This window comes from Meriones unguiculatus, chromosome 2, assembly GCF_030254825.1.
Source record: "Meriones unguiculatus strain TT.TT164.6M chromosome 2, Bangor_MerUng_6.1, whole genome shotgun sequence".
Taxonomy (NCBI): domain Eukaryota; kingdom Metazoa; phylum Chordata; class Mammalia; order Rodentia; family Muridae; genus Meriones; species Meriones unguiculatus.
In genome coordinates this window covers 34200135-34221376 of record NC_083350.1, presented here as the reverse complement: position 1 = coordinate 34221376, position 21242 = coordinate 34200135, and the positions used below count along the sequence as shown (strand labels likewise).

Here is a 21242-nt window from a genome sequence, read left to right as displayed (position 1 = left end):
GTTATTCATTGTTTGAGTTATATGGTACAGAGATTATGTCACACCATGATGAACAAATTCCAACTGCTTAACTCCATGGAGTGAAAATGCTGTTATTTTTACCTTTAAAAAAGCATTCAAATGAAAATGTACCTAGGTTATGAACAAAGGAGTTTACAAAGAACTGGAGAGTGTTAACAAAGGGAATTCTGGCTAATGCAAGAGAGCACCAGTTTCATACAAATGTCCCATGTGTGAATTATGAATGGATCTTTTGTTAAGGCTCTCATCTTCCTTTCATGTCAGGAGTTCCTTAAAATTCATAATCATAATCACATGTAACACTTAATTAGCACTTGCCGGGTGCCCAGTACAGCTGAAGTGTAAGTATGCTAACTCTACAGAAAAGCAAGCCTATGGAAGCAGACGTTACCGAAGTCCTGATCTGTTACCAAGCCAACGGGAGGCACAGAGGAGCTGAAGGAGGTCTCCAAGATCACTCACAAGTAGGTGGCCGGTGTTGTGTTCACAGTCCGCATATGGCCCGTCCTTTGATGAGATTAGTCTCTGATTATTCCAAGCTTTATTAATCAAGTCTCCTCTTCCTCTTCCTAGCAGAGTAAATTAGGGAGCGAAACTGCTGGCCTTGAGAACGTAGCTCCAGATGAAGACAGACAGGTTGGAGGATGGTGGGAAGGTGGTGACAGTGGGAAGGGACAGAACAAAATCTGAGATACTGAAAGAGGGTAGGGAAAAGAAAGGGTTGGGAAAGGGAAAGAGACAAAAAGAATGAAAGAGTTGCTAGAAAAAGAGGAGCCTGGTGGTTTGAATGTGGATTGTCCCCCACAGACTCATGAATTTGCTCACTTGGCCCCTGATAGGTAGCACTGTTTGGGGAGGTTATGTAATTCTGGGATGTGGGGCCTTCCGGGAAAAATGACATCACTGAGGGTGAGTTTAACTGTTTACAGCCCTCCCACACATACACCCAGACACCCAGTTTACTCTCCCTGCTTCCAGCATATGGTTGAGATATGCTCTCTATCTCCACTGCCATGCCTCCTCCATTATGGAAGTTCCCCCTAGAACCATAAACCCAAATAAACTCTTCTGAAAATTGCTGCTGCTCAGGGCACTTTGTTGCAGCAACAGAAAAGTAACTAAAACAAAGAGGAAAGGAAAGGAGGCTGGCAGATGTGGAATGGAAAGAAATATGAGTAGGAACAAGGGCCCAGGTTGGAGTGTTATAAAATTTCATATCTATCAAATATTCAAGTGTTTAAAACAGGATTACAGCTGAAGTCCATTTAACAAAAAAAATATTCCTTTATAAAAAGTTCATTAAAAATAAAAGGTGTGTGTTTGCCTCTCTCTCTCTCTCTTTCTGTGTGTGTGCGTGTGTGTGTGTGTGTGTGTGTGTGATGGCATTAGGAGAAAAGATTCCCTGCCCAAAATTTTGTTACAGGAAGGCCTTTTTTTTTTTTCTGAAGAGAGAGAGAGCCACAAAGCAAGGAGAATCTAGGCAGCAGCCTCATCTCCAGAATACAGGAGACTAAAGTCATGCCTTTTCAAAGAGTATGCTGATATTTCAAGGTGAAGAGAGGTTGGAAGCAAGGCCAATGGTTTCCAACACTGTCTGATTTTTGTTTCAACTATGTATCAATATATTTATTCTACATGTTAAAATTGCCCTTGGGAAGCTTTCAACTACCAAGGAGCATATCTTCCCCAGACTGATTAAGGTGGGCTCCTAAGAAGGAGGGCTAGTCATTAGATGTCTTGAAGACTAAAGTAAATTAATATGGGACATCCTAGGTTAATGAAAAATGTAGCAGAAATGTTCCCAGCAACTTATTTTGTAGCAAACAACAAATTAATTCTAAAGCTTATTTAGAGAGGTGAATGGTACAACCTAGCCCATGTAATTCTGAAGAGCATGAACAGTCAGAAGAGTGACACAACTTGACTTCAAGTCTTCTCACGGAGCTATGGTGATCAAGGTGGTGCTATTGTAAAAAGCAAGGACATTTATCAAAAAGGAAATCATGCATATAACACAGAGTACCATGAACACATCCTGGAGGTTTATGTGTTGGAAATCTAGATCCCTCATGCAACAGTGGTGGGAGATGTGTGCTCTGCCCTCAGGAATAAGCCAATGGCATAATCACAGGCAGCATTATCAAGGAAGTAGCGTAATTATTAAAAGACAATTGGGGCCTCTCACGTTCTACCTCACCCCACCTTTGTCTGTCTTGGGACAGTGTGGCAAGAAAGCTCTAGCAGTTTGAGTGTAACGTGTCTCTACCCAAACTCATGCTGAGCCTTGTTTTCCAGTCTAGTGATATTGAAAGGTAGGGGGGCCATGAACAGGGCCATTCTCTGGAGGGAACGGTGTTATGATTGCCCCAGTGAATGAGTGCGGGACTATGTACTAAAGAAGCAGATTGGTTCTCATAAAAGAGCAGGTTGGGCCCTTCTTGCTCTTGTCTGTGGTTCTGCCATGTGACATCTCTTTCATGCGCTGCTCCCAGCTAGTGACATTCAATAGTGTGATGTAGCCACCTGTGCGCCCGGACCTTGGCTTTCTCGGTTGACAAATGATGAACGAGATAAACTCGTTTGTCAAAACAGAAAATTAGCTAAGATGAAGGTCTTTGTGAGCTGTCCGCCCTCCCATCTCGGTGTTCCAGCCTTTAGAACTGTGAGCCCCACCTGCAGGATGCGTTGTACAGTCTGTGGTAATTTGTTGCCACAACATAAACCAGGCTGAGACAAGGGTTAGCTGGTGCTTGACAAAAGAACAAAGAGCAAAGATTATCCTTTGAACAAATGATGCTGGAAAAACGCCACGTATACATGAAAAAAAAAATCATCCTCACAAAAATGAACTCAAAATGAATCATTCACTTGACTACAGAGTGAAACTTTTCACCAAAGCCCCATTCCAGGAACAAAGTGACTGATGGGATGGAATTCATCAAAATTACAAACTGCTTGGTGAAAGACTGGGGGAAGGGTGAGGGGGAGAGGGAGGGTGTGCACTGACAAGAGGAGAACATCCGTGAGAGGGCGCAGGGACGGTGATCATGGAAAGTTTCAGAAGATTCTAGGTTGAATTTCAGGGTGACGAACAGACCCACCTTCTACCAGTTACCTGACCATGGGGGGAGGGTCAGGGCAGCGTGGCCGTGCAGTACGGTCTGGACTGTCTTGTCCCGATGATCTCTGGCCACTCTGGATTCCATTTCGGTCCCTGACGTTACAAAGCTTCCTAATTTCTACCATGCACCTCACCCAGAGATTGCTTGCCCGGCAAGCCAGTCGAGTTGCAGCTGCTGTCATAATCATTTCCTTGATTTTTTATGTCTGCTTGGGTATTGTGGAGCTAGCTTTAATTTCTTTTCAGGAAAGCCTATTAGGATTGATAAAAACTCCAGCAAATTCTGGACCCTTCACCTACCCACAGTAACTCCTGCAGAAGTTCAGCTCCCGTTATTAAACAAAGCAAAACAAGAACAACAAAATCAACCCCAGCCCCAGCAACCCTTGTCATTTCCATTTTCACTCATCTGCTTTTAATGTGTGCCGTACGCATGCTATTCCTCCCTGTGTTTCATCTCATTTGCCTGCTGTGCCATAGGCTACAATATGGAACAAAGTTCACTTTCAAATCCAATCTCAAACAAAATGAAAAGGCCAGGAAATCATGAAAGAGAAAGCTGGTTACAGCCATTAATATGGATCTCCCTGCAGGTCCTTTTACTGTAGCCATCAAATGTGACCAGGAAGAATGTGCTCCTGCATGCAGCTGCCGGGGCTTTGACCCTGGTCACAAGCTACTGTCAATCAGAGGAACTGCTCCTGAGAAGAGGCGGGAGTGACTGCTGGCTGCCAGCTGCACACAGCCTCGTGCACTATTGAACACCGCCATGAATGGCTCCGCACCGCTTTCTCTGATAGCAGTAGCAATCCCTGGGGCCTTACATCAGCTTAGTGGGAATCACCCTCCATTTATGTCACATACTAAATTAAGGAGGGAGGGATCCGGGAGGCAGTGACGGAATTTCCCGAGGGCCAGTATGCAGTTTCTTAGAAAACAACCCAAATCTTCACAACCCACAAAGCTTTTACATTTCTGCTTGAAAAAAAAAAAAAAAAGTGACTAGGTCAGGAACCTTTAAATCCATCAGTGGACCCTGATGAATTATATGTGTGGTTGTGATTGGACAGAATTGTGTCTTAATCTCTGAATTTATTCTAATTTGCTGGGCTATCTTGGAGAAGTCAGCTCAAATGGACCTGGAGTGTTGTCAAACAGATACATACAGACAAGCGTGAGTGTGCACACATACATACAGGCACACACACATGCATACATGCACACACACACACACACACACACACACACACACACACCATGACAATGTTAGAGCTTCCTCACCAGGGAGAAACACTGGGGACATAGAAACTGTCCCATTGACTTCTCCAGAGCAGAACCAGGATAAAGACAGCTATGAGGGTCTGTGCCTAGTCTTACCATAATTTGTTATGCTCCTCGTTGTTCAGCTGATATTCCTGGGAGGCTGGCTCTTTTCTAAAGGAAAGCTGGGGGAGAGTGGAGGTAGTGAAGGTGGTAGAGGGGGGTGCAGAGGGAGTGGAGGGAGGGGAAACTGAGGCCTATATGTATTGTATGAGAGAAGAATAAATAAAAGACAAAAATAGCAGAGTGGCATTGGTATCACTTTTCTGAAAGGAGGCAGTATGACGCTTTATTAAGCTCAAAAGATTCTGCGTGTTTTCTACTTCTGTCGTATAGTTTTCGTCTGATTTGGTCGAGTTTTCTGATGCTGAGGGTCAAATCCAGATCAAATCCAGAGCCTTAGGCACACTGAGTTAGTGTTTTGTGGATGAGCTACATCCCTCCCCTACCGTCCCTTCCCCTCCCCTCCCCTCCCCCGGAGACTTAAAAGCTATGTGTCACGGACATTCAGAAAGTCAGTGTTCCTGCCCTCATCCCGCCTGGCTGTGAACATGGGGAGGCATCTAATTTTAAGAGAGCAGAGAGGAAATAGAGAGAAGCTACAGTTCAAACTTTGTGTTTGTTGGGATGCACCATCCGAGTCAGTGGGCTGCTTCTTCCAGAAGTATATCTGATTGATCCTCGTTAAATAAATCTGGCTAGCTAACAAATAGCTTTTCCTTTGCCAACATTTTCTCAATATGGTCTCCAGACTCTTTATGGTGTAAAAAAAAATACCAAATAAAATTCATAAAAAGGCAACAAGAAACATATCTTACAAAATTTCTGCACAGAATTCAAACATTGTTCCTGTGCCAGCAACACACAGCTGCGGGCCTGACGCGGCACAACCATCTGCTAGAAGCTCCATACCATATAGATCCGTGAAGGAGGCCGAGTTGAGTAGGTGCAGTCTTTGTTGAAAACACAAAAACCCATTGCTATGGAGCTTTTCTGGGTTGTGTTTTCTCCTACTTTGCCATCTGTCCATTTGGATGGATCTGTCACATGAGTATATTGTATTATAAGCACAAGACAGAGCAGACAATGTGGGCAAAATACAATTGCTGGGAGCAAATGGGTGTTTCCATCTTCATGCTGGGGCAGGAGGCAAGCACACCTATTGGACAGATGGGAGCCCTCAGAACACAGGCCCTGCAAAAGCATATGTCAGACTGTGGGTTTGACATCCCAGCCCAGAGAAGGTATCCTGACATACTTTGGTCTTTTATAAATACAAGTATAAATGCAATATTAACAAAATGATTGTATGATGTTCTAGTTTTCTAGAGAAATCTTGTCAAATAACTACCAAACTTATTAATAAATCTTGGCAAGCACCCCTTTGTAGAAAGACTATCTCCTGCTGTATGTCAGTGTGACTGCCAGAGCTTAGGCCGCAAGGCTGCCTGGAGGATTCTTATACTAGTCACATGGAGAATAAACTTGTGGCATCTATGGAATACCCAGGACACTGGTGGGACCATATTCCCCCAGAGCAAGTGTTTTCTCTGATATGGAGCTCAGCTTTCTGAGCCAGGGCAGTGGTGAAGCTTGCAGACCCTTTCTCAGGATCATGTGTTTACGTGCATGCAAAAGACACAGTCAACTGCAGCGGGAATCAATTACATGAAAATGTATTTGTCAGGTGGTTCAAAAATACATTTGTGATATAATACTGTGTGTTCATAGATACAAATCTCTGCTATAACAGAACAGGCAGAGAACTGAATGCCATAATCCCAAACTAAGTAATGGTAATAAACAACACTCTGTTTATTACTGTTTAGCACTGTAATAAACTACTCATTAATTTTACTAGTCAAAATCACATATGCTTCTGATTCTAAGGTGACATTTTAAATATATTCAGAGTCACTGGAAACACTGAATTACAGATTAGTAAAGATAAAGTTGTCTTTACCATCCAAGTTCACACTCCTTGGAATTCTACACGTGGACTTTTTTGCTATTTCAGGATGGGAACCCCCTTTATCTCTGTTTGACTATTCCATTTCTAGACATGATGAACAAGGCCTCACTAGCCAAGTAGTAACTGAACATGTTTCATGAAAATGGAAAGGGAGGGAGGTAGTCCCAGCTTCCTGGACCCTAAACTTACTTTATTTAAAAGAATGTGCTCAAGCTCCAGGATGATGGCCTTCCGAAGGTCACTAGGGTTTCTCCTCTGCACAGCCTGCTTCCTCTCCATCTCCTCTCTCCATCACTCTAGTTGCTAACATGTGCCTCTGGGTGTTCTTTCTAGCTCCGTGCACTCTCCCATCCCTTTTCTTTCTGGCCTTTCTTCCTTTCTAACCCAGCAGCAGCAGATGCACTGGTCTCTCCTAGTTCTTCAAGATTACTTGGTTCTCACTGAAATGAATGCCTGGCTGCTCTTTCTCTATTGCTTCCCACTCTGCCCCTCCAACACAACTGCTGTGGAGATGAACTGGAGAACACAGACAAACTGTGTTTCCAACATATCCTCAGGAAGATTACAAGGCCTGTTCTCTCCCAGGAGTTCTGGCAGACTGTGAACTTTCACAAAACTTTCTCATATCTCCTTTGATATGAGCTGTGTGCATGAAGGGACTGTTGAATTACATAACCTTGGGTGTCTTACGTACCCTTGGAATTCTTAGATTCTCATGGCAATTGTATCTGAGCTACTCAAAAGTTTTTATGCAAATGGTATCCTTGTGAGTTGGTTGTGACCACAGAGTCACTGGGTGGAGAATGGGGCAGTGGATGGAATTTAGGAAGCCTTGAATGCTTACTTTTGTGGGATATACTAAATTTATTTTTGTTGGGCTGTTGGGATGTCTTCTATGTTCCAGCCTCATGGAAAAGCAAGGTAAGAACTATCTAAATGGCAGTTCCTAATCACAAGGAATGCCTTTGTCTGAGATAAATAGTTGGCAAATGGTTCCTAATGTTGCTGAAGGGATGATATTGTAATACTGCTCAATATAAAATAGAACAAACCTTTTTCTTAAATAAAACATGCTTTCCTCTGTCCTGCTATCAAACATGAAATTTTGTCATAGCAAGAACTATCGCAAATGCATAGAAAGCTGTGAGGAAAATATGCTAAGTCTTATCAAAGTCTATGTAGGGATGGCCACTGTTAATTTATGAGCAAGTATCCAGATGACTGTCTGCTCACTGAAATATAGACACTGGTAATTTTATACAAGTAGAATTATGTTATATTAACATTATGTGTGATTATGACATGATTATCTTTCTGGGTCTATAAATACAGTACTCCATCATTCATTCTATTGAGACCTTGGTAACCCAGTAAATGGAGGTATCACAATCTATTAGTCAACCCATTTGCTGCTTGAGGAAATCTACTTTTGGAAGCTGAATGAACCTGGTGACATAGTACAGCGCTGCCTCAGTGGTGTGTGTATCCTGGCACTCATCACACCAGACAGTGTTAACATTAGCCCAAAAGCCATACACTGCAAGAAGCTGGCAATTCCTTGCTCTGAGATACTAGAGTGCACACATTGAAGGCCAAATTGAATCAACAGATGGAGCCTACAAGAATTACAAAGGCACCTAGTGCAATTGGGAAAATTGCCCCCTCCTTATACCGTGCAGCAGGAAAAGGACCAAGAAAGCACCTCATAAAAGAGATGCCCAACTCAGGGACACAAATGACAAAGTAACCCATCAACGGGTACATGTTCTGAGCATTCTCCAACAAGAATGATACATATAGTCATGTGTTCCAAGATACTGTCTTCCCCACTGTGTATTAATTAGACTTCTCTAGAGGGATAAGACTGATATTAAAATGGCATTTACCTGTTTGGCTGGGAAGCCTAACAATGGCTGTCTCACACTAATGAAACTGAGAACTGGTATACTCAGTCCACTAGGCTGGATGACTCAGCAGTCCCAATCTGGTGCTGAGACTTCCACCCTTAAGGATTCCTGGAAAGCTACTGGTCTTCAGTCCTGAAAAGGCTAGTAGAAGAAGGCCAAAGAAGCTAGGTTTCAATGCCAGCGGAGGACAGGAGCAGGAGCAGCAAGACATGAACACGGTAGACTCACCAGAAAGACATCAAAGGAAGCAAGCAAACAGTAAAACCTTTCCTCTTGAGCCTCATTATATCCTGGCTGCCCACCAAAAGGTGCCCCTACATTTAAGGTGGGTATTTCTACCTCACTTAATCCCAGTAAGAAAATCCCCCACAGGCATTCCAGGAGGCAAACTTAATCAAGATGATCTCTCACAAGTTTGCTCTGAGGCTTGCTCTATGGGAGCGTTATACATCCTGTCAAATTGCAGTTCAGTATTAACCATCACATCCAAGTGCCACCAAAATAGGAATCATTTGTGCCAGCATCCATAGAACCTTCATAGCACTCTTCGCTGGTATACAGAGTGAGGCCGGTCTTGTGGTTGGAAGATTTCTCAACTTTAAGAAATCAGTGCCCCACTTGTGGAAAGCAAAACTAGAACTACCCCAGGTTCTCAGTTTTAAAGATGAAGAGCCTATGATACATAGCTACATCTAGCTTAAAAGTAAGGCTAGATGAGCAAGTGTGGAATTGAGTTTATACATGGCCTGACACCGAAGAATGAGTAAGAATCAAGACGATGACAATGATAGTCTGCTCGCTTCCAGGAAGTCTTCACGGGGCAGAAAGTTTGTGACCTTCCAGGAGGAATGTAACATTATTGAATTCTTCTGTTTGAACTCTGGTTCTACTAGACATGAATTAGTGATTCTATGTAAATAAAACCTTCTTTAGTGCCATATCTTCTAGTGCCACTCATTGGAGGAATGTCCTTTAAACCATTAGGACCTCCATATGTAAACAGACACAACAAAATGATTTCTGTATCTCACAAGCCTATTGTGACTGTCACTCAAAAACACTGAAACTCTTAAACAGATTTTAAAAATATGTGATAAATACCAAGATGAATGCCCATATTAATAGATAAAGCATGCAGAAGATACAGTAGCCACAGGGTATCTGCATCTTTCATGGTACTTACATAGATTCATGGTATTACATGGTACTTTCTTAGGACATTGAGCTACGTCCTGGGGAAAAGAAAAGAAAAACATAACTTTCATGTTCTTAGACTTTACTTGGAGTATAGTAGGAGGAAAAAGAGGAAGATGACAGGAAACAGGAAAAGACTACTACACAAAATAACTTGCTCACTATTGTACACAAAATGACTTTCAAAACGATCCCACGAGTCAGAGATTCCATTCAACATGCCTACCTGGGCAGAGAAGGTTCTAGATCCCCTTGAAATGATCCACAAGTTCTCTGACCCAGAAGATGCTATTTCAACTGGTCAAGAAACGCTGGATCTTAGAGTCCATAGAAACCACCTTTGACCTCAGCACAAAACAGGCAAAAAGAAAACACTGTTAAGTGGGTAAGAGAGAGATGACTCCATCCTGCTGCAGATAATGCTAGCTTGGATGTGCCTCTAAATATCCTGATGGAGTCCGGAAGAATCCGTTCATTTGTTTATTCCAACTCTGAGCGTACCCTGGCATCCTGCTGCCAGAAATATCTTCTTCTTCCGGTCCCGTCCCTACATTATCTGCAGGTGCCTTCAAGCCACCAAATGAAGCCTTCCACAGCATGAGTGCAATGGGCTCTGCTGAACGTTTGGCAGTGGTTGCTGCCTGGCCTGTTTTGCACACACATTTGGGAGCTTTCCAAACAGATGCATACACATCTTCACTTTCTTGGCAGGAGGGCTGAGAATTTAAGGATTCTTGTGGGGAATTTATGCTGTTCTGAAAACTTAACCCATCTTGCACAAAGCATAAAAGAGCATCTATTAAAGATGTGACCTTTTGCCTCCTTCTCTCTTTGTTGTCTGGCCTCCCGTGTCTTTGATGCCTTTTATTAAAGTGTTAGCCACTTTCCTTTATGGACGGGTGGTTTTCACTGTCCTGAGCTCTCTAGGGTCTATTTTATTTTCAACAATGATTTCCATTTCATCTGAATCTATTGTTGTGGCCGGAGATGTGCTCCTTTATTCAGAAAAGGATGGAGAAAAAAGTGTCTGAAAGCCATTTGGGGGCAATTTAGCAAAATGGGGATAGATAAATGAAAGTAACCTCTGATTTTATTACCTTGAGCTACATGCTAACAAGGACAAAATAGGAAGAGCCTACAACAGCCAGAGAGCCAGGTAAAGTGATCAGCAGCCTGACTGGAAAATTCTAAACAACATCTCTCACTCCTCAGAGTCACTCATTCCCTGCATGAACAGAGAGAACAAAGAAACCCTCGCATAGAAGGAAGATTTTATAATTTCCTATCTGCCCGTATTTGTCTGGGCTAAATACAGTTAAGAGCTTTTTAATATTCTCCCCAAAGGATACTTGGAAAACTCACCAAATAGGAATTACTCTGTAAAAAGCAGAGCTTACAATGCTCTGCAAACAGTGTTTTCTTGGGCTACATGAACTGCTGAGAAAAACAAACACATGGAGAAGGTGAACTGGTTGTTGAGGAATAAGAAAGCAACCAACCTCCTTTATTTGACATTGCAAGTGATTTTCATAACAGTTGGCCAGATCTTTCTTTAATAAATACACCCATAGAGGGAAGGAATCCCGCCCCCTCCATCTGCCCAGATTGTCCAGGTTTTGTTTTGCATTAGTGTCCTTTGGCTGTGCTTTTGCACGCTTTCTGATCCCTTCCTTCCTTTCCTCTCTCACCGGTGTAACCTGATTACACCTGACATGAATCCCTTCCCAATCTCTTCTCACAGCCCTGAGCCTTGGCATACAGGCACCGGCTTTAAACCTCTGCACCGGCTCAGCCAGACAATGCCTCAGCTCAGCAGGATGCCCTCAAGAAAGATTCTCAAGTGGGGGTCTGTCAGAATCCGAACTAGCTGGGAGTTTATTTTTCCTTCTTTACGGTAGCTGCTTTGCCAGGAGATCACAAAGACACTGAAAACCCCCTGCCTCTGCTTCCCTCCTGGAACCCGGCACAGGGGATTGATGATCAACTGAGACCAGGGGCGCCCCATGGAGGGTTGCTTGAAAAGCCTTGTAAAACAAAGGAAGTGTCTCCAAGCAGTTTATCTGCATTAGCAGCACTTGATTCTAGATAGGCTAGGCACCAACAACTCCCCCAGAAGAATAACAGTGGCTGAGGAGAACACACTTCCAACTGCGAAGCAATTAGAGTGCTGTTGAATGGCTGATTGCTTGCGTGTGGTCCCCTCAGTCCCCTGGTGGAGCACGCTTATAGTTCTGCAATTGGATAAAATGGATTGGAATGAGCGCTGCCATATAGAACTGCCAGCTGTTCTACTGTTAATAAAGACACTCTTTAGCTATTAATACATCCCATTCTTCCACGTTGTGCCCATCCAAACAAAATATCTTTGTTTGCGGAGGGGGTGTGGTTGCACCTGTTCTTGATTGGAGAATCCGTGGCCTGTGGCGGACCCCTTGTTACCACTCAGAGCAATTGTAGCTTCCAGACGCTATCTGCTTATAAAAGAAACGGGGTCAGAAAGTAGAACTAAAATTAAAAGGGGGAAAAATGAGGCAGTGGGTGCAACTGAGCTGTCATTTCTTCAAATGGTGTTTTGTGTAATCACATTCTGGCTTTTTGGGTAAGCTTATAATCTGAGCTTGTTTAGCATTTACTTATAAGCAAGCTCAGTGTGACTGACCATTCCTTCTCTTTTTTTTTTTTTTCTCCAGGGGTTATTTAAATATTCCCAGGTGCAAAGGCTTGTGAATTCTACAAGGTGACATAAGCAGGTAATGAGTGCAACCTCAGGCTGAGTCACTCATAGGGGAAACCACTTACCAATAAGCAAGGCACTTATTTCTTCTGACCAGCAAGCACAAGGCTAGGCTCTTTGGCATGATATTGTTGAGAAATTTATAATAACTGAGAGTCATAAAAATATACGTGTAGGAGAGGAAATAAGCCTACTTGAACCAAGCTCTTTATGTCCCTGTTCCTGTGTGGACAGAAACCAAACAATGTTGAATAGGCTCTATCTTCCAATTGCAGGTAGAGCCACAAGTTGGCACCATCTGTTGGAGCACATTTTTTTCTGGCTCTTATGAAGATGCAGCCCAGGTGCAAGGATACCCTCATGACCACAGCCACTACCCAAGCAGAGGACAGAGGGAACAGAAAGGAGCCATTTGCAGTAGCTGTCATCAGCCAATGGCAAGCAAGGTGCTCCAGGGAGTATTAGTCTGCTACAGCTGCCGTAACAAAGCCACAGACTTGGTAGCTTAAACCACAGACAGTTATGTCTGTCAGTTCTCTGGGCAGCAATGTCTAGGCTCTGTCACCACACCTGTGGGTACCTAGGATCAGAAGTTGAGGGAGAGCAATGTGACTTACCAAGGCATGCTTGTGTCTGGGAATTACAACAGGAGCTGAAGGTCAGTGGTGTCTTTCGGAAGAGTCCTGAGTAACAATGGGAGTGCGCTGGATCTGAGAATTGTCACAAAACCAAACAAACAAAACCTGAATTAGCTTCCCAAGATCCTGGTGTCTACAGAGGTCCCTAGCAGCATCTACTTATCTCAGTCCAGAGGCTCAGAAGCGTGGGTATTTCCTGCCATGAACTTTTGAGATGTGCAGGGATTGAAAATAATTGGCATCCAGCCCCACCCCCCAACTCTTTCTTCTATCTTCTGCTCAGAGCTGATAGGAGCAGAACTAGGTGGTACAGGGAAGGGATGAGGCAAAGCCATACTACTCTCTGTTCTTTGAAATCCCTATAAACTGTCCCGGAAAGCTGCAGATTGGAGAGTTATGCCTGGATCTGAGTTGGAGCTTGGAGATCCTAGTTACAGCTGCAATAAACAACAATTCAGCAAGTAAATCATGGCAAAGTTGTTCGGCTTACCTAGTAAAAGGGAGAAAGGGGCGTCTGAAAAAATTACAGGTAATAGCAACCAGAAAGGCTTGTAACTAAATGTAGCTTTCTAGTTTATATGCCTTTGTAAGCAACCCCATTTCTTTCTGTGGAGGGTGTATAAATGTCTAATTTGGGAAGGAGCAAAAGAACCATTGTAGTGACTCCTGGAAAGTAGGCCCTTTTTATGAATGTATTGGATGGCAACTGAAACTCCTGCTTTCCCTTTAAAAAATTCATACAAAGAACAAGTAGAATATATGTCTTTTTAAAGTACCCAGCAGCTGCAATCCACCGCAGGGGCAGGGAGACAGACATTGTAAGATACAGGTGGCTCATCTTCATGGCAATTTCCAAATCACACTCTTTTGGTGTTTGCCCATTCCTAAACCTGTACTTGGTTGCCCCAGTTATGGGAAGGAGTTTCTGTGCAGATTGATTTTAGAGACAACTTTTAGTACTCTTCCTTTCAAGTTTAACTGTGTCCTACATCTTCATTTCCCACTGAACTGTGTGTGTGTGCTGTTCTTATAGTGTGAGGTTTTCATTTCTTAAAACACCTTCATAGTTCCAACCTCATTATTCTGTATGCTCTCTTACATAAATTCATTCTTTTGCAAAATTATTATTATTACAAAAAGTAAATTCATACTCTTTGCAAAAGGGTGGCATAACTGATTGTTTAAGATAGCTCTTACACTGGGCATGGGGAGAGCCAGGATTGGTTCCTTTTCTGTCAAGACAATGTGCAAGATAAGTTTTGAACCCTCAGTCCATGCATTACCTTTCATACCAAACTCTTTGATCTTAAAGTGATTGTTTCCTTTGTGGGACATTAGTACCCATCACTTATGTTTATACCTAATTGTTTACATATCCTTCTGTGTGTGTGCTAGACTGTAAATATTATGGTCCTATCTATTTTTGGATTACCCGTGTGTACTATTTATTAGTTTATTAATTAAACTCTAAGTAAAAATGGAAGTGTGCATTGGTAATCAATACAATATACACAGCTATTTGAACTAGTTCCTACTCCTGACCTCTAACTCCCATAGTGGGGTAAGAACTGATGGCCAAAACAAGGAAGATTTTGCTCTCCTGGTTCTAGAACCATCAAGAACTTCAGATGAAATCTGCCCTTTAACTCTAATTCTTCCAACAGCCAGGTTCTACCTTTTTGTTACATCTTTCTGCTTCCCTTCTTACAACTGAGCCTCATCTAACACAAAGAAAGAGAACAGCAAGCTGGGTAATGGTGGCTCAGTCCTTTAATCCCAGAACTGGGGAGAAAGAGGCAGGCAGATCTCTGAGTTCAAGGCCAACCTCGTCTACAGAATGAGTCCCAGGATGAGTCCCAGAACAAACACAGCTACTCAGAAAAACCCTGGTTTTTATTTTGGGGGGTGGGGAAGAGAGACAGAAAGAAAGAAAAGAAAGAAAGAAAGAAAGAAAGAAAGAAAGAAAGAAAGAAAGAAAGAAAGAAAGAAAGAAAGAAAGAAAGAATTGGTGAATGGTACCCATCCATTCCAACACTGGAGATCAATGTATTACTAAGCACTAGACTCTTCTTGTATTTGGGTATCAGAACTCTTTTATTCCATGTGGTTCATACTTCCTCTCCCCAAACATTCCAGGTCGGATACATAAGGAATGATAACTGATGATCACAATACCTAGGACAAGGGCTGGACTGTCTATGGTAAAAGAGAGACCTAGAAGTGGGAGGTAGATGTTATGAAGAATTTATTTGTATTTCCTAAAACATATAATACAGAACTTTGAAATATATCACCGATCCAATAAATTCTTACTTTGAGAGGAAGAATGGAGAAAGTATGATTTAGAATTTTTCCCCTAGCAGGAAACTAAAAACCTGAGCTAAATTGCCTGAGATATTAAGGTGGTTTGTCAAAACCAGAGGATGTACAGAACTCAGAGGACTTGGTCAGTTCTAGTGTTCTGTCTAAGGGTTTCTGCCAACTCTCCCATCCTGGATAGCATCTTTATTCTTGTATTGCCTGTCCACTTAGTCGTAAATGGCTTCATCAGTGTCAGATACTATTTTTATATAACATCACCATCTGGGGGAAAGAAAAACACCATTTAAAAATATAAAATTCACTACATTTTTATAGCAGTAGCTAGGAGAAGGGGAGTGAGAACACTGAAACTAGCCTATGCCATTTACAATCCATCTCTGACAAAGGGCAGCTTCCATCCTTTTTAAAGGAAGAGTTAATGGGGTCTTACTCAGTAGCCTAGGCTAGCCTTGACCTAGTCATTTTCGTGTCTTAGCTTTCAAAGCCCTGATTTTACAACATGATGCGCACCACCGTGCCTGCTTTTTTTTTTTTTTTCTTTTTTTTTTCTTTTTTTTCCTGTCTAGAGCACACACAAACATGACTCCAGGGGTGTAAAAGTTCAGAAGAGAACAAAGTATGGTGGAAAAATGGAACAAATATTGAAAGTATCAAGAACATAGTATCAGAAGATCGAATCTCAAATCTACAAGTTTGATCACGTCACATAACTTTCTCTCTATGAAATACATTGCCTACAAATTAAAGATACTAACTACTTCAAGGAGTTATTGAAAAGACTGTCATCAGCTACAATAAATGCTTTATCAGCGCTAACTTCTTTACTGCTTAAGAGTTTCTGTTAAGGAAATCCCTTTTGACCAAGTGTAGACCATTCAGTTTCAGTTCTGAGCAGCAGTTATAGCACCTGACCAGATCCCAATGTCTCCCTATATTCAACAGTTGGCAGTTCCCAGGACAAACTCTCAAGTCTACTATATTCTTCTCTGTGCCACAACAAATACTTGTTCTCTTTCTAAATAGCTGTTGCCTCTAATGGACCAGATGCATGAGAGAGCCAGGGAAACAGAGATGAGAAGAAAGGAGAGATGGGCATTTAGATGAATTATTCGTGAAAGAGTATATTGTCCCTACAGGTGGCTATCATGGTATTTTTGCATATGAATCTCTGCTGGCAAAATAGACTTAAGCAGTCTTGCCTTTGCTCTTTTTTCTCTCAACAAATCTCAGTTGTTACTGTTTAACACAATATGTGGCTCTGAAAGAAGAATGGGGCTTTTAAGGCTTAGTTTTCATCTCAGGGGACGTGGTCTCAAATGTTCTAACACCTCTTTCAGGAATGCCCATCATTCCAAATTTGAATTTTTTTTCTATTGTAGAACAAATCCTTAACTTCACTGTCCAGATAAGTAAGCTAGCCACATAATCCCAACACTGATATCCAAGTGCTTATAATCCCTTGATGGGCCTGAATATTCAGTTATTCCCCTCAACTCTATAGTCTCTTGATTTTTCAAATTTTTCGAATTCACTTATTAAGACCCAAATCAGTTACTCCCGAAATTTCCACCATATGATAAATAGGCCTTTTGGTTATATTCTCATTAATTGATTTATAAGACTGTGATTTAATATGATGACAATGGATTCTTCTGGGTCTACACTCAAGGACACGAAAGTGCAGTTTTGGCAACAACTTGATGTTTTATTCTAATTTCCTCTGAGGGAGAGAAATGCTGACTATGTCCATCTGGCACAGTATGTAGACATGAGGTGATACAGGGGATAAATAATGAAATACCGATAAACTAGTTAACAAAATGAAGGACATTCATTCCAAGGCAAGGAACACTCAAGACAAAAGGATCTGGCAATAATAAACAGTGAAGTGGCACTAAATTAACAGTTTCTCAAATGTTTTCCATAGACACTTTCTTGTTGACAAGGTAAAAAGAGGCAAGATTTTGTTGTCAACAAATACAAAGAGATGTTGTGTTGTCTTGCAATTAAAGCAAATGAACATTACTAGCTGACTTATTACATGTTTCTGACTCCTTTTTTTCTCCTCCATATACTTACTGGCATCCAAGATTTGAAATACATTTCAATGCACACCATTTTCTCCTCAAAGGCATCCTTGGATCTTATAATTGCAGCATTATGTTGTGCCTTGTGAGGACACAGGTAATGAAAGGACAGTATGATCTCAAAAGTATGAAAATGAATATTTCAAAATATTAATATCCCAAGGGAAAGATGACATCATCTTCATTGTGATGCTAGTGATATCAATTATATTCTTAATCATTACTTCAAGAATACTGCCTTGATGATGGTTAATGCAGATACCTGTGACTGAACATAAATAGCTGTTAAGGCTCCACCATAAATGGGGCCTCTCTGTTTCTTCCTGCCAGGCTTATGGAACCTTGCAGAAGAAGAGGTAGAAAGAGTGTAAGATCCAGAGGATGCAGGGGAGTGCTGTGAAATGCTTCTCTGGACATGGGATGACCTTTGCATTCATTAACTGCACACATTGGGGTTCTTCAGAATTCAGGTGGACAGAAGGAGTTGCATTCCTCCTGAGGTCTCATCCTTCCTTGAGGAGTAGTTATGGTGACAACAGTTAGTAGGTGCTGGGCCACAGGGGAGGGGGAGAGGGAGTGCCATTCTTTAGTAGTATAGGCACTGGTAAGCTACCATTGCTCCAGTGAACAGCCCGCTATCCATGCTCATGCCAGAAACTCTAACTAAACTAAGTGAGTAAGGAAACAAACAAGGAGATGGGAAAACAAGAGAAGAAACTGGAAAGAAGTGGTTCATGGGAATAGGGGTGAGGACGCGTAGGGGGGTGAAAATGAACAAAGTATATTATATACATGCATGACATTGTTAAAGAGTAATAGATAAAAAAGAACCTTACGCCAAGTAATTCTTCAGCACACATTTATTTTGTGCTAATACTTCTGCTATTGGAGAGCCAACTATCTCTATCCTCACAGGGAAAAACTAATTCTCCTAGTTGTTTCTCAATTTTGGTCAGTAGAGGTACTGGAAAAAGGTATTCAGAATGAAGCAAAACATCAGCTAACTTTCTGGGGGAAATGTAATAAGTGGAGAAATGTATTACTCACCTTAGCAACAATGGAACAGTGTAACAGTGTTCTCCAGCCTGTGGGTATGTATCAGCTGCAGACACACACTCACTTAAACCCCTTTTCAACCCTTTAAAAAACTTGATGTCTCTCCTCTGCACTGTGTTCCATCCTTTCCACCCAAGACATATGACCTACATTATAGTTACGGACTACAGTGGAAGAGCCTGCAATTCGACACAGACTGTGTTCAGTATTCTATCAGTGGGGTGCTAAGCCATGAAAGAGGGCGAAACGCACATGAAGGGAGACGCCAAAGCAGGTAAGAGTTCTAACAGCAGAATCAGCTTGCCTAAACTTGAAGTTTGCCTTTGATGCTTACTCGGTACAGGGTCTTGCACAAATTCAGCTCCTCTGAAATCATTCCCCTATTTGTAATTTTTTTTTAATATGGAATTACGAGAACATTACATAACAACATCCAAGCATGTTACTGTATGTGGGCACTTTGAACACTTTGAACACTAACAACAACTTGAATTGCTCCTTGAACGTTTAACAGATTAAAAGTAATGGCACATGATAATGCTAGCTGAGAGACGTAAACAAACCTGAAAGTAAGCACAGATGAGGGACCAGTTCCACTAGCAGAGCTTCGGGGAACATTTCCTAGCGCTGTTATTGTTATTGTTTGTTTGTTGTCACTAAGACTTGGGAGTCAGTCACTAGAGCACTGGTCCTCAAGCCTCCTAATGCTGCTCCTTTCTACAGTCCCTCCTTTAATACAGTTCCTCATGCTGTGGTGAACCCCAACCATAAAGTTATTTTTGTTGCTACTTCGTAACTGTAGTTTTGCTACTGACATGAGTCATAATGTAAATCTCTATGTTGTTGGTGGTCTTAGGCGACCCCTGTGAAAGGGCTGTTTGACCCCCTAAAGGGGTTGTGACAAACAAGTTGAGAACCACTGCATTAGCGAGAGACAAAGGTAGGATTGTATCAGTATAGTTTGTATCAGTATAGTGATACACACAGGAGCAAACTCATGTCACATGAAATGACCATGTCATAGGCAAGAGACACACAAGTCACCTGGTATATCAATTAAAAGATAACCCAGGTGGTATATTAAATTTCTAAAGTTGCCGTAACAAAGTGAGACAAACCAAATCTCTTAGGACAAGATTTATTGTCTCATAATTATAGGACCTAAACCCATAAAGATACTTTTAAAAGTTTATTTACTTTGTGTGTTTGCATGTTTGCTTGAATGAATGTATGTGCACCACATTTGTGCCTGGTACCCATGGATCAGATCTGGAACTCTGAGTTACAGATGGCTGTGAGCTGCCACGTGGGTGTTAGAAACCAAACTTGGGTCCTGTGCTTCTATTGCTCTCAGCTGCTGAGCCATTTGTACAGCTCCAAGACAGGCCGAGTTAAGATGCCAATAGGAAGGGTGTAGAGGAATCCTCTCTTGTTTCTTAGGTCCTGTGTATTGTCTCTGGAATTGCTCCCTCCAGGCCAGTCTCTTCACACGGCAGGGCCATTTTCCTGAGTCTCTTTGCACATTCTTCCTTCTGCGCCTGTCTGCCTCTTTGGGTCCACCTTTCCGTTTCTATCAGGGTACTACGTGTGCTGGACTACAGCCTCTCAGCACCAGCAAGAGGTGAAGAGCCCAGCTCCCAGTCAGTTCACATTCTGAGGAGCTGGCGCTTAGGACTCCAGCATGTATCTTTTGCAAGACTATGACCAGCAGTCTTGTTGGAAGCCATGGCATTTAGAGAAAGAGGAATAGGGGGCACACAGTCAGGGGCATCTTCAAGGCTACACTAGAATGCAATGCCGTGTAACTCACACAATTTTGCAGAAAATTAAGGAAAACCAATAGAGTAGTTTATCAGATCATAGGCTTAGAAAATACCACCACGGGGAACTGTTGAGAAATTTGACAGCAGGGAACATGGAAAGAAGGACACCATGGATCTTAACCACTGTTGATCAGAGACATATAATATTCATCTTGATGCGGGGTACATATTTGGAACAAAAACGAAAAATATAGATGATATTTGGACAACGAAATAGATTGGGAACTATTTCCTAGGCCTCCATCTTCTCCAGAGAGGCTAGCTTCCCAGTCTGATTCTCTTCATGATATTAATACCATTCCTTGCGTCTTGAGTCAAGTTACCATAATAAAATACTGAAGACTGGGTATATAATTGTTTCCCAGTGACTACCAAATGTGCATCTTCAATAATTTAGCAGGTTAGAAATTCAAAGTACAAGCTTTAAATGGCACAGGCATTCAGTTGCTTATACCAGGAGCACAGTGAGGATTCAAAATATCTAATGAGATGAAAAGATGACAAACTAGACTGTTATCATGGGGATTGAAAACACAGTCTCAGAAAACAAATTTTATTTTTTTAAAGCTATTTTATTTATATTTGTTTTCTGTGTAGAGTCTCTGCCTGGAAGAGACTCTATATGCACTTGGAAGCCAGAAGGTGTCAGGTTCCCTGGAACTGGAGTTAAAAATGGTTGTAGGTGGCCACGTGAGTGCTGGGAACAGAGTCCAGATCCTCCACAAGAGCAGCAAGTGCTGTCAGCTACTGAACCATCTCTTCAGCCTGAAACAATATAAGTTTTTGACGCACATGTATAATAATTAAAAAAAAGGATTATCTCAAGTTCGATAGGGCATCCAGTGCTTTTCTTTATTGTATTATGGAAACTATGAAAAGATAAAGTGCCCAATTCTCTTCTTATTTTCTTTTTTCCACATCTTGGCTGGCCTCAAATCCACTATCTCTCTAAGGATGACCTTCAGCTCCCGACTCCACTTCTTGAGTGCTGGGATTATAGGTGTGTATGGCTACATTTGCTTTAGGTGCTGCAGGTCTAGAACCCAG

The 21242-nt window shown here is 42.0% G+C and overlaps 1 long non-coding RNA gene across 1 annotated transcript; it reads right to left on the bottom strand.

Annotated features, from left to right (window-relative positions):
- Positions 1–450: 450 nt before the first annotated feature.
- LOC132652118 (uncharacterized) lies at positions 451–9887 on the bottom strand. Its single transcript, XR_009589604.1, has 3 exons — positions 9762–9887; positions 9525–9573; positions 451–715 (listed from the first exon to the last, which is right to left on the bottom strand). It is a non-coding gene; the product is annotated as an uncharacterized LOC132652118 (long non-coding RNA).
- Between the last annotated feature and the right edge of the window lie 11355 nt (positions 9888–21242).